Below are 12,500 nucleotides of genomic sequence, written 5' to 3'. Positions count from 1 at the left end.
GTGCACTGTCGCGAACCCGCCCGGTAGCATCGTCACAACACACCGTTCAACTAGATGCTCTGCGATTTCGGGTTCTTGCCCACATCGGGTACATATAGGACAGGTGGAAAGTCCCCATTAATGAAGCGCCTATGTTGTGAGGCAGCTCCTCGACCGAAGCCGATTCGCAGCCACCCTGTATCTCCTCTTACTGGTATCGAAGCAAGGGAAACGTCTCACTAAGCTTATAGGAGTGTATGTCCCCGCCCTCACGAGGGATTGAATTCGTCCAAACCGACTTCCATCTCGTATATGCATCTCTGTCCGGTTTGAAGGCGAATATCAATACCGCTAGACCACATAGCCACACCTGACAGCATATTGACAAATTAACAAAAATTTGCATACCCTTTCGACTCTTATTGAACCCACCCGTGCTTGGCTGCTCTCTCTCTCTCTCTGTCTCTTTCTCTGTCTGTCTCTCTCTCTCTCTGTCTCTCTCTGTCTCTCTCTGTCTCTCTCTCTCTCTGTCTCTCTCTCTCTGTCTGTCTCTCTCTCTCTGTCTGTCTCTCTCTCTCTTTGTCTCTTTCTCTGTCTGTCTGTCTCTCTCTCTGTCTCTCTCTGTCTCTCTCTGTCTCTCTCTCTCTCTCTGTCTGTCTCTGTCTCTCTCTGTCTCTCTGTCTCTTTCTCTGTCTGTCTGTCTCTCTCTCTGTCTCTCTCTGTCTCTCTCTCTCTCTGTCTCTCTCTCTGTCTGTCTCTGTCTCTCTCTGTCTCTGTCTCTCTCTCTGTGTCTCTGTCTCTGTCTCTCTCTCTGTCTCTCTCTCTCTCTCTCTCTCTCTCTTCTCCCATCCCCCCTCCTTTCTGTGTGTTTCTGCATTGTCACCTTATCAGGCGAAATGAAATAATCCCAATGACTTTTAATAACACAAACAAAACCACATTATTGCTTTTCGGTCATTTTTGTTTGTTTGTTTGTCAATGTTTATTATTACTTTATCTGATTTTATTTCATCAATGAAATTGTCTGAATGCTGATTGGCATCTGATGATCGATAGTCCAATAAATAGGTCGCGTGAATGGGAGTGCCAAAATGGCACCCATCGCGTCATTCTGGTATGCTGCTGTCGGAATGAGCTAGACGAAGAATATATACATTAAATTCCAAATGTGTGATTAGAGTTATGAATTATTTAAGCCTTTTTTTAGTTAAAGAGGAAAAGAAAAACTCAGTCTCATCAATAAAGGAATAGTTAACAAACATGTGATGTCAAAATACAGATTCCAATCTCCCTGGAAGTGTGAAATCATTCCCCCTGAGAACTGGATACGTGCAATTGTGTAACTGATCTTCTGGTTTCACAGTGGTGAGGTGAATTCATCTTTTACAACGCCACTATCACATTATCTCATTCGTCTGTAGTGTTTCATTCATCCTGTTTTGTTGATAAAGGGGAAACCCAAAACGTCCACATTATCTATTTTCGTTTATTAAATTGAAGCTTACATTCAATTTCACATTGTTATTTATATATTTCTTCGAACTTCGATCAGCTACATTTACACTATTATACGAGTGAAAAGTACGTTTGTGGATGCAAGTTGGAGTGATATGAAAAATAGGGGGGGGGGGGGGGGGGTGGGGGGTGAGGGGAGAGAAGGGAGGGGGGGGGGGGGGGGGGGGGGGGGGGGGGGTGGAGAGGGGGGGGGATGAGGGAGGGGGGGGGGTTGGTGGAGTGTTGGTAGTTGATGGAAGGATGGGGAGGAGAGGGGTGGGGGGGGGGGGGGGGGGGGGAGGAATTTGTTGGATTGAGGGTAAAGCGGTATGGGGGTGGTGGTGGTGGGGGGGGAGGTGAGAGGATTGAAGCTGGAGAAGGAGGAGGGTTTGGGGAAGGGGGGGGGGGGCGAGGGAGCGTTGGTTATGAATGGAAAAACGGGGATGGGGAGGGAAGGAGGAAAAAAATAAAAAAGGGGGGGGGGGGGGGGGGGGGGAGGGGGTGAGAGGGATTGGGAATTCCATACTAGGGGCCTAGTGAGACACTTTCGATTTTTAACCCTTTAACGGCGAGGCCTGATTCGTTCGGCTTTGTGGTATTGTGGTATAGATAGTATGCGCTTGGCTGAGAAGCTCAAAACATTGCCATCCGGAAGTATCACGGACCAACACACAAAACTTTGTGTAACCTTGAATGTTAAAAGTATAGTCTGGTAATTATAATTTAGTGATAATTACTCATAAACGCGGATGGCAAAAAGCAATAACAAAGAACTGAGTGACGTCAACTTCATACTATCTATAGAAGGAATTAAAATGATGTCACTCTGCTCCTCGTTGTTGTTTTTAGTCAGCCATTTTTATGAGTAGTTCTCACTAATTTGTTTTAATCAGACTATAAAAGTTTATGGTTTCAAAAAAAAAAATAGAGCTTTTATATAGCGCAATATCCACTAAATGTGCTCAAAGCGCTTTACAAGGGGTCCCTGGTCAACAGCAACATTTAACATGTAGGACGGGACATAACGCCTATAAAGCGATATTGCAATTTTTTCGGACAAAGACAACGCTGTGAACGGCCAGGTACTCATTTTACACCTGAGTACGGTGAGAGAATGTGAGTAAAGAGTCTTTACCAAGGATTCGACTATGCGCCGAGCGCGAGGCTCGAATCCAGGACCTTCTGATCCGAAAGCGAGTGTCATAGCACGAGACCACATAGCGCACATAGTTTTGTGTATGGTACGTGATATCTGGCTGGAAGATGTTGTGAGTTTTAAAAATTTTAACTAAAGGCATAGCACCTCTAGGTCGGCCTGGTGGAGGTGGACGGCATAAAAATGAGTTCAGTCCGACGTGTACATATATGAAGGTCTGACATCCGAATCCACTTATGGGCCTAGTTTAACATTGTTGTAATGGACAATATTTTGCGTCATTTTGTTTGTTTGAGTTTTTCAATACAACAAAGAGCCCAAAAGGAATTGGGTTATCAGACCTGCAAGTAAGCGCACGTCGGTTGAGTCAAATCGACATTAGATATCACTTTGAGGGATGAGTCATAACTCGACACTGAGTGGAATGGAATATAACCACGCCCCTCGGACAGTTGTCCGATGAATGTACCCAATGGCCGTAAGTGCTAAATTTTGCGAAAAGCCCGGTTTGACTATCGATGGTATTCGTCTTAGTAAAATACTCACCAGGTTTACGCCCATTGAAAAAAATAATTGAGCTTGATATAGAGAAATATCCACTAAATGTGCTCAAAGCGCTTTACAAGGGGTCGCTGGTAAACAGCAACATTTAACATGTAGGAGGGACATGACGCCTGTTAGGCGACATTACAATTTTTCGGACAAAGACAACGCTGTTAATGGCCAGGTACTCATTTTACATCAGAGTCCGGTGAGAGATTGTGACTAAAGAGCCTTTTCCAAGGACTCAACTATGCGCCGAGCGCGAGGCTCGAACCCAGGACCTTCCGATCCGAAAGCGAGTGACATACCACTAGACCACATAGCCGCATCACAAAACAACCAAAAAAACTAAAACAAACCTAACCCCCCCCCCCCCCCCCCCCCCCCCCCCCCCCCCCCAAAAAAAAAAACAACAAAAAAACAACAAACAAACAAAAACTAAAACAAACAACAAAAATAAACCCCCAAACTAATCGTAACCTTTAACGTTGATAGACAGTATGCGCTTGGCTAAGTAAGTCACGACATTGCCATCCGGTAGAAGAACGAACCAACACACAAAACTGTGTGTAACCATGATCTTTTCAAAGGCCGGAATGACGTCATCTTCGTTCTACCTATTGAAGGAACGAAATTGACGTCTCTCAGCTACTTGTTACTGTTTTTAGCCAGAATTTTATTAATGAGTAAATAAAAATAAAAACTAGAGCTCACTAAATTCTATCAATCAGCCAATAAACGTTATAGTTACACATACTTTTGTGTGTTGGTACGTTACAGCGTGGCTCAGCGGTACGGTCTTTGCTTCGTACCCAAAAGGTACCGAGTTCGACTACCCACCTCGTTGTGAGGTCTTGAGCAAGTCACCTTGCCCTAGCTCACTTTGCGGCGCTGCACTGCGGCTGACGGCTGGGTTATTCCTGTCTTCCCTTTGAATAGACCCTAAAGACAAATTTCCTCTTGTGTGGATGAATAAAGGGAATTTCATTTTATTATATTTATTTTTATTTATTTATATCCGGCTGGCGGATGTGGTGAGTTTTTAGAAAACTAACTGCACATCATCAGGAGTCTGATAGAGCGAGTCGAGTGAACACTAATCACACAAGTATCAGTCGAAAACAGCTATGGGGTCTTGTGGTGTGACACTCGCTTTCGGATCGGAAGGTCCTGGAAAAAAGCTCTTTACTCATATTCTCTCATCGTACCCTGGTGTAAAATGTGTACCTGGTCGTTAACAGCGTTCGTTGTCTCTGTCAAAAACAAAATTGTAATATCGCCTAACTGGCATCATGTCCCGTCCTACATGTTAAGTGTTTCTGTTGGCCCGGGGCCCATTGTGAAGCGCTTAGAGCACGTTTAGTGGATATTCCGCTATATAAAAGCTCAATTTAGAATTTGGGAAACTAAAACAAAGAGCAGAGTGGTATCAAGGTCCTCCATTTTGATATTTGTAAACAACCAGCTATATTTGTCCGAGCGGGCATGTGACACAAATCCCGTGTTTTGATTGGTCAAAAATCAAATCGCTAATTTAGGCATGAATCGGATTCAATACTCTGATGTCACGTCCGCCCAGCAACGAGCAGCTTGGTTCTAAACAAAGAAAATCTGTACTTTTTATTCTTCATGCTGCCTGGAACTTTTTCACATGTCATGTGATCAGAATGTATAAAAGTCAAAACATGATCAGATTTATAATGTTTTTCTCCTCTGGATACACTTTTATTCTCGTCGGAGAAGTATTTCATAAGGGCGTCCGCCATTGTTCCGATAGTTTAGAACCAGTTACTAAGTTACTATGCGTCATTACGAGGGAAGTGACGTCACGACTGTTGAAGCCCATTGATGAATTCACTATCTGGTTCACCCGCTCATGTACCGTAGCCTTCATTAACTTATAGCTTGACACAAGTACCCACTAGGACTTATAGTTTGACGTCACTTTTTAGGTTTGTGCAGCGTCTAGCGAGTTGTCGTTAGTCGAGCTCAAGGAAACAAGTGTTCCCAGTGGTTGAACTGTTGAATACAACTGACGATTTGTTTTCTTTTGAGGCCAGAGACTTGTCTTTTGACGTCATTTTTTTGGTCAGTGTAAGGCGATAGATAGAATGAAGTTGACGTCACTCGGGTCTTTGTTATTGTTTTTTTTTTGCATCCACGTTTATGTGTAATTCTCACTAAACTGTATTAATCAGACTATAAAAGACCAATATTACACATAGTTTTGTGTTTTGGTCCGTTATATTTCAGGATGGCAATGTTGCGAGTTTCTTAGCCAAGTGCACAGTAACTTTTGATCGCTCCCAATGTATCGGAGTAGAGTAAAATCGAAACCCGTGTTTAAAGAGTTAAGCAACCACAACCCCCCCCCCCCCCCCACTTTATCGGACTCACAGACTTAGTAAATAGTAACTGATAATATTATTCTATTTATTTCCATTTCCTTTCTATTTTATTCATATTTTTACTTCTCCCCAGATGTGTGTATATTTTGGCTATAGTGTTGATGTGGCTATTTACGTGACGAGCGCTTTGATGTTTTTGAGTCTCCATCGGTACAAAGGTATTTATTAATGTTGCCTTCCTCTGGAAAAAACCCATATTTCAAAATTTGGCCAGAAAGCTCGTCCTTCAAATATCGATCGATTTAAATGACCCTCATCTTGGCAAAAACTCTCAAACCTGGGACTTCGCGAAGTCCCAGGTTTGAGAGTTTTTGCCAAGATGAGGGTCATTTAAATCGATCGATATTTGAAGGACGAACCTCTGGCCAAATTTTAAAATATGGGTTTTTCCAGAATACGGCAGTAATGTATTTTATCTTTTTTATTTATAAAGGGGCTGGGAGAAACTTTTAGACTGTTCCATAAGTTAAATATTTAATATGTCTCTTAAAAGAAATCTGAAACCCAACAATGTTTTATAAAAAAAAAAACAAACAAAAACAGAAGAAATGATTCTTTTGAAACATAAAGCTAGACTTTTGGGACGCTCCTATATCGCATTACATCAGTGGTCAGAAGGGTCAACGATAAACATTTTTAGGTCAATCCAGAAATAAAATTATATGTATGTCTTGCAGAGCTGTCTATTATCACGAAAAATTCGTAGAAATACAAATGTTTGGCTCCAGCTACAGAATTACATTCGCTTTTTTTGACAATAAATCTTGTTGAAAAGGTAAGTTTAATTCCTTACAACCTATAGATAGTATGCGCTTGGCTAAGAAGCTCACAACATTGCCATCCGGAAGTATAACGGACCAACACACAAACTCTGTGTAACCATGAACTTTTAGTCTGGTTACTACAGTTTAGTGAGAACAACTCACAAACGCGGATGGCAAAAACAATAACAAAGACCCGAATGACGATAACGTCATATAGTCAGGACTTTGAACCGTTTTGTTTGGATCATGCTGATGGCAAATTGGTTATTTCTAAAGCTATCTAAAGTTAATTTTCTATTCTCCCTTGGAAACTACGAATTGTGACCCAACTTCTCAAAACGGTATTAAGTCGGGATGATTAAGATGCTGAAAACTGAATTTGTAGCCAGAAATATCAGACTTGCGCTGAGTTTATATGCTTTATTGAGGAGAATGAACATCATATTTTAGAGAACTAAATAACAATAATTCATATTTTTGACCAGTTCAGCTTTAATTTGACTTTTTAGCATCTGGTTCATCCCGACATAATACCATTTGAAACTTTGGGTCACATTTTTGTAATTTCAAGTTGGCAGCTCTGTGCATGTAGGTTTCTTGAAAGAAATCTGAGATTTTTTTGCCAAGATGCGAGATCTGAGATCAAACAATGTTAAAACAAAACCCAGAAAAGATTCTTTTGAAACATAAAACACTGAGTAAAGTGGGTTAGCGATGATTTCACTCTTCTGCACCGAACGCGGCTAGAGCTAGTTTGAAGATGACGTCACTCATGTCTTTGTTTTTGTTTTTTGCCATCCGCGTTTATGAGTAATGCTCACTGAACTGTTTTAACCCGACTATAAAAGTTCATGGATACACACAGTTTTGTGTGTTGGTCCGTTATACTTCCGGATGGCAATGTTATGAGCTTCTTAGCCAAGCGCATAGTATCTATATGGTCTGGTGGAATAACACTCGCTTTCAATTCGGAAGGACCTGAGTTTGAGCCTCGCTCGGCGCATAGTTGAGTCATTGGAAAAGACTCTTTACTCACATTCTCTCACCGTACTCAGGTGTAAAATGAGTACCTGGCCGTTTACAGCGTTGTCTCTGTCCGAAAAAAAATATGTGTAATATCGCCTAACAGACGTCATGTCACGTCTTACATGTGTTAAGTGTTGCTGTTGGCCAGGGACCCCTTGTAAAGCGGCTTTGAGCACGTTTAGTGGATATAACGCTATATAAAAGCTCAAGTTTTAATTTTAATTCATTCCGCATATCAGGGGCTCGGGATCATTTTCAGACCTGCCAACATGAAAGCTAAAAATTCGTATTTTCAGAGGGAAGAAATTGAAGTCACTATAATCAAGTTTTTTAATTCAGAAAAGTGAGTGGAGCAGGCACTTATGTTGGTAACAACAAGAGATGAAGTGAGTAGAAAAGTGCCAGAAGACACTGGAGAATAAAAATATTTCGCGGCGGTGATGGGGGTTTGAACCCGCGACCTTATTGGTACGACAACTCCGCCTGGCCGGTGAGAGCGTGACTCTACCGTATGAGCTATATCACGTTCTCACCGACCAGGCGGAGTTGTCGTACCAATAAGGTCGCGGGTTCAAACCCCCATCAAGCTCATACGGTAGAGTCACGCTCTCACCGGCCAGGCGGAGTTGTCGCACCAATAAGGTCGCGGGTTCAAACCCCCATCACCGCCGCGAAAATTTTTTATTCTCCATTGTCTTCTGGCACTTTTCTACTCACTTCATCTCTTGTTATAATCAAGTTTACAACATCAATTTTACACTTACCATTATTAATCCCCTCTTTTCCACCCATAGGAAAATCGTCACATTTGTTACGATGCAGCAAACATATTTCTCAATCTAATTTCTTTTGTATATCATAATATTTTAACCAAAATGTTTGCTTTATCTAGTTTGAATAGCTCGTTTAGCAAAAAAAAAAAAAAAAAAAAAAAAAAAAAAAAAAAAAAAAAAAAAAAAAAACAAAAAAAGTATAACAAGAACTAACACATTTTATGTTTGAGTGAAATAAATCTATTTTTAGAATACGTTCTGTGTGAAGTTTTGGGGAAAATCCGGAAAATGGTCGGTAGGAGAAAGTTAAACGTGCCTTTAAAAGCCTGAATAGATGCTTTCTGCCACCAAAGTCTTCTTTTTAACACTTTGTACTGACTCAAAAATGTCTATTTATTTCTACTGTAATATTTAAAAATTCGTAATTTTAGAAATTTTCGTAGTAGTATGCAGTATTAAAACTTTAATATCAAGGTTGAAATCATTTTTTCTTTTCTTAAAGCCTTCAATCAACTTTATAGGGAACAATAGTGTGCCGTCAAAATACTGGTTCTAATCTCATTGGAAGCGTGAAACCTGTTTCAGAGGACCAGATTCAATGTATGCCTTGTGCAACAGAACTTCTGGTGTCAGAGTGATGACATTACAGAGCGTCCCTTTGACAGCCAGGCGGAGGTGCCGTATCAATTTGATCGCCAGTTCGAATCCCACGCCGCAACACGTATTAGCGAGTTAAGGATTACGTCTTTGTCTCCCCCCCCCTCTCTCTCTCTCTCTCTCTCTCTCTCTCTCTCTCCCTCCCAGCCTCTCTTTCTGTGTATTAGCGATTTAACGATTACGTCTCTGTCTCCCCCCCCCCTCTCTCTCTCTCTCTCTCTCTCCAATCTCTCTCCCAACCTCTCTTCCTATGTATTAGCAAGTTAAGGATTACGTCTCTGTCTCCCCCCATCCCATCTCTCTCTCTCTCTCTCTCCCTCTCTTTCTCTCTCTCTCTCTTGTCCCTCTCTCTTGTCCCTCTCTCTTTATCCAATCTCTCTCCCAACCTCTCTTCCTATCTATTGGCAAGTTAGCGATTACGTCTCTGTCTCCCCCCCCCCCACCCCAGCTCTCTCTCCCCCCCCCCTCTCTCTCTATCTCTCTCTTTCTCTCTTCTCTCTCTCTCTCTCTATCCAACCTCTCTCCCAACCTCTCTTCCTATGTTTTAGCGAGTTAACGATTACGTCTCTGTCTCCCCCCCCCCCCCTTCTCTCTCTCCCAACCTCTCTTCCTATGTATTAGCGAGTTAACGATTACGTCTCTCTCTCTCTCTCTCTCTCTCTCTCTCTCTCTCTCTCTCTCTCTCTCTCCAATCTCTCTCCCAGCCTGCCTTCTTGTGATTCTCATACATTTTTTTTCCATTCACCAATCACGTTATATGGATTATGTTATAATTGTGTTATATACATCATAGCTTCATATTTCTACTTTTCATCTACCACTTCCACCATAACCACCACCAGCACCACCAACACCAGCACCACCATTACCACCACCACCACCACCACCACATCCTCTTCAGCTTCACCCACTTCCTCCAACTCCTCCTCCTCCTTCTTATCATCTTCTTCTACTTTTTCTTCTACTTCTTCTTTTCATTCTTCTTCTTCTTCTTCTTTTTTTTCTTCTTCTTCTTCTTCTTCTTCTTCTTCTTCTTCTTCTTCTTCTTCTTCTTCTTCTTCTTCTTCTTCTTCTTCTTCTTCTTCTTCTTCTTTCTTCTTCTTCTCTCTCTCCTTCTTCTTCTTTTCTACTATCCCCTCTCTTCTTCTTCTTCTTCATCTATCATCTCTTCTTCTTCTTCTTCTTCTTCTTCTTCTTCTTCTTCTTCTTCTTCTTCTTCTTCTTCTTCTCTCTTCATTACTTCTCTCTTCTTCTCTTCTTCTTCTCTCTCTCTTCTTCTTCTCTCTTCTTCTTCTTCTCCCCCTCTTCCTTTTTTCTCTCTTTCTCCCTTCCTACATTCTTGTTCAATGATTCAAATTCGTCTTCTTCTTCTCCTCCTCCTTCTTCTTCTTTTACTACTACTACCACCACCTCCTCCTTCTTCTTCTTCATCATCATCATCATCATCTTCTTCTTCTTCTTCTTCTTCTTCTTCTTCTTCTTCTCCTCCTACTACCATTACCTCTCCTCTCTCTCTCTCTCTCACTCTCTCTCTCTCTCCCTCTCTCTCTCTCTCTCTCTCGCCCCCCCCCCCGTCTTCCTTTTATTCAATCCTCTTTTCCCTGTGCACTGACAAAGATTGCGTGTTCAAAGATTCAAAATTGGGAGAAAAAAAAAATAATTCAAAACCCAAAACACAACCTAAATGTTGATTCGCCTCCATTACATCAAAGCATTATAAACTATCCCTGCCACATTAGGGAAATTCAAAAATAATAATTATTTCCAACGGGAGCCTAGATCACGCGACAGTCTGGCAGAAATTTAAATGGATTTCTGGCATTCAGCGTTTTTTTGTTTTTGTTTTAAAATTTCAATCGTTTAATCACTTGCTATGTCCCTTTCGGTGCAAGGCAAAACGGGGGCTGGGGAATTGAGGAGTGTGTGTGTGTGTGTGTGTGTGGGGGGGGGGGGGGGGGGTTGCTTTTAAACTGCCTGCTTCTTCTAGACGGTCACGGAATGAACTCTTTTATCACATGAGAAATAAATGTTTATTGGAGAAATAAATGTTTACCGATGCCTGAATCCAGAATAGTTAAAAAATTAATGAACGCAAAAATACCCCAACAAAACAACAAATAATCAATAACAGAAAATATACATTTATCTAATTATAATTCAAGCGTAAATTCCACGACTTAAGGCGATGCCCCCTGTGCCACACACACACATAAACACTCACACACACATACACACACACAAACGCACTCACATTCTCTTAACGTACTCAGGTGTAAAATGAGTACCTGGCCGTTAACAGCGTTGTTTATGTCGGGAAAAAAATTGTAATATCGCCTAACAGGCGTCATGTCTCGTTTATTATGTTTCGTGTTGTTGTTGGCTAGGGACCCCTTGTAAAGCGCTTTGAGCACGTCTGGTGGATATTGCGCGATATATCAGCTCAATAATATTAACTTTTCTTTTTGGATAATAATTCATAATAATAAAATGGCATTTGTATAGCGCATTACCCCCGAGTTCATCAGGCTCTAGGCGCTAGGATCGGTTTAACTTAACTCACACTATCCTAGATATTTTTGCTACTTTTCAAAATTGGAAAAAAATTGTATTAAAAATGAGTATGTGCATATTCAACTCTCATTGACATGTAAAATTTAAAAACATTCGCTTTAATACTACGCCTATAATTTGTCTCAGAAAAATGTAATAAATAGGCATGGGGTAAAACTAACCCGGTTAAACTACGGATATAGCCGGTGTTAGGGTTGAGTGAGTTAAAAATCTATTTTTGGCAACTGGCTAATCTTGACATGACTCAGTAGTGAAATGATTACTTCGCCCGATAACTCAGTTGGTAGAGTACTGGCTTAACACGCAAAGGGACCGAGATTGATCCCGGGTGAGGTGAAGTCCAGGTTGTTTTTTTTTTTCTTCTTTTCTTTGACCCCTCCTTCTGTCCATCTAACTGTGAATGGGTAGCTAGGTTTGTTTGATCTGGCGGAAGTTACTTTACGATAAACTAGCGTCCTATTCAAAGGGTTGCAAATCATCGAATAAAAAAAAAACACACAAAAAAACTTGAGCTTTTTATATAGCGCAATATCCACTAAACGTGCTCAAAGAGCTTTGTCCCTGACCAACAGCAACACGTAACATGTAGAAGGAGACATGACGCCTGTTAAGCGATATTGCAATTTATTTCCGACAGCGACAACGCTGTTAACGGCGAGGTACTCATTTTACAGTTGAGTACGGTGAGACAATGTAATTTAAGAGCCTTTTACAAGGACTCAACTATGTGCCGAGCGAGGCTCGAACCCAGGACCTTCCGATCCGAAAGCGAGTGTCATACCACTAGACTACATAGCCGCACATCCTTCTGTCCAAATAGCTGTGAATGGGTAGCTAGACTTGTTTGATCTAGCGATTATTACTGTACAATACACTAGCGTCCTATCAAAAGGGTAGCAAGCCATAGAAACCGGGATAACCACTGGTCTGCAAACATTTTCTTACAGGCGTCTCGTTGTTTGGTCCTATACGTTGCTATTAGTTTGAGACTCAATATAAAGCACTTTGAGCTCATTTAACACATATTTCGCCATAATAATATGTGACCCCGCGTCTCGAAACGGTATTTTGTCGCTGTGAGCTATGGACTGGAAATTGAATAGAAAGCTCAAATATATAAAACTTGTGG

The 12,500-nt window shown here is 41.4% G+C and overlaps 1 protein-coding gene across 2 annotated transcripts in view; it reads left to right on the top strand.

Annotated features, from left to right (window-relative positions):
* Nucleotides 1–12,500, top strand: part of LOC144967535 (potassium voltage-gated channel subfamily KQT member 1-like) — a 192,025-nt gene that overhangs the window by 76,194 nt on the left and 103,331 nt on the right. The window contains exon 2 of one of the 2 annotated variants that reach the window (XM_078904920.1): nt 5,654–5,738. The exons of the other annotated variant lie outside the window; for it this stretch is intronic. The gene's annotated coding sequence lies outside the window, so the exon portion shown is untranslated. The remainder of the gene's footprint in view (nt 1–5,653; nt 5,739–12,500) is intronic. 2 annotated transcript variants of the gene reach the window in all.

Source organism: Berghia stephanieae, chromosome 3 (assembly GCF_034508935.2).
Source record: "Berghia stephanieae isolate SIO BIC M18660-M18661 chromosome 3, UCSD_Bste_1.3, whole genome shotgun sequence".
Taxonomy (NCBI): Eukaryota; Metazoa; Mollusca; class Gastropoda; order Nudibranchia; family Aeolidiidae; genus Berghia; species Berghia stephanieae.
This window is presented reverse-complemented; position numbering and strand designations above follow the sequence as displayed.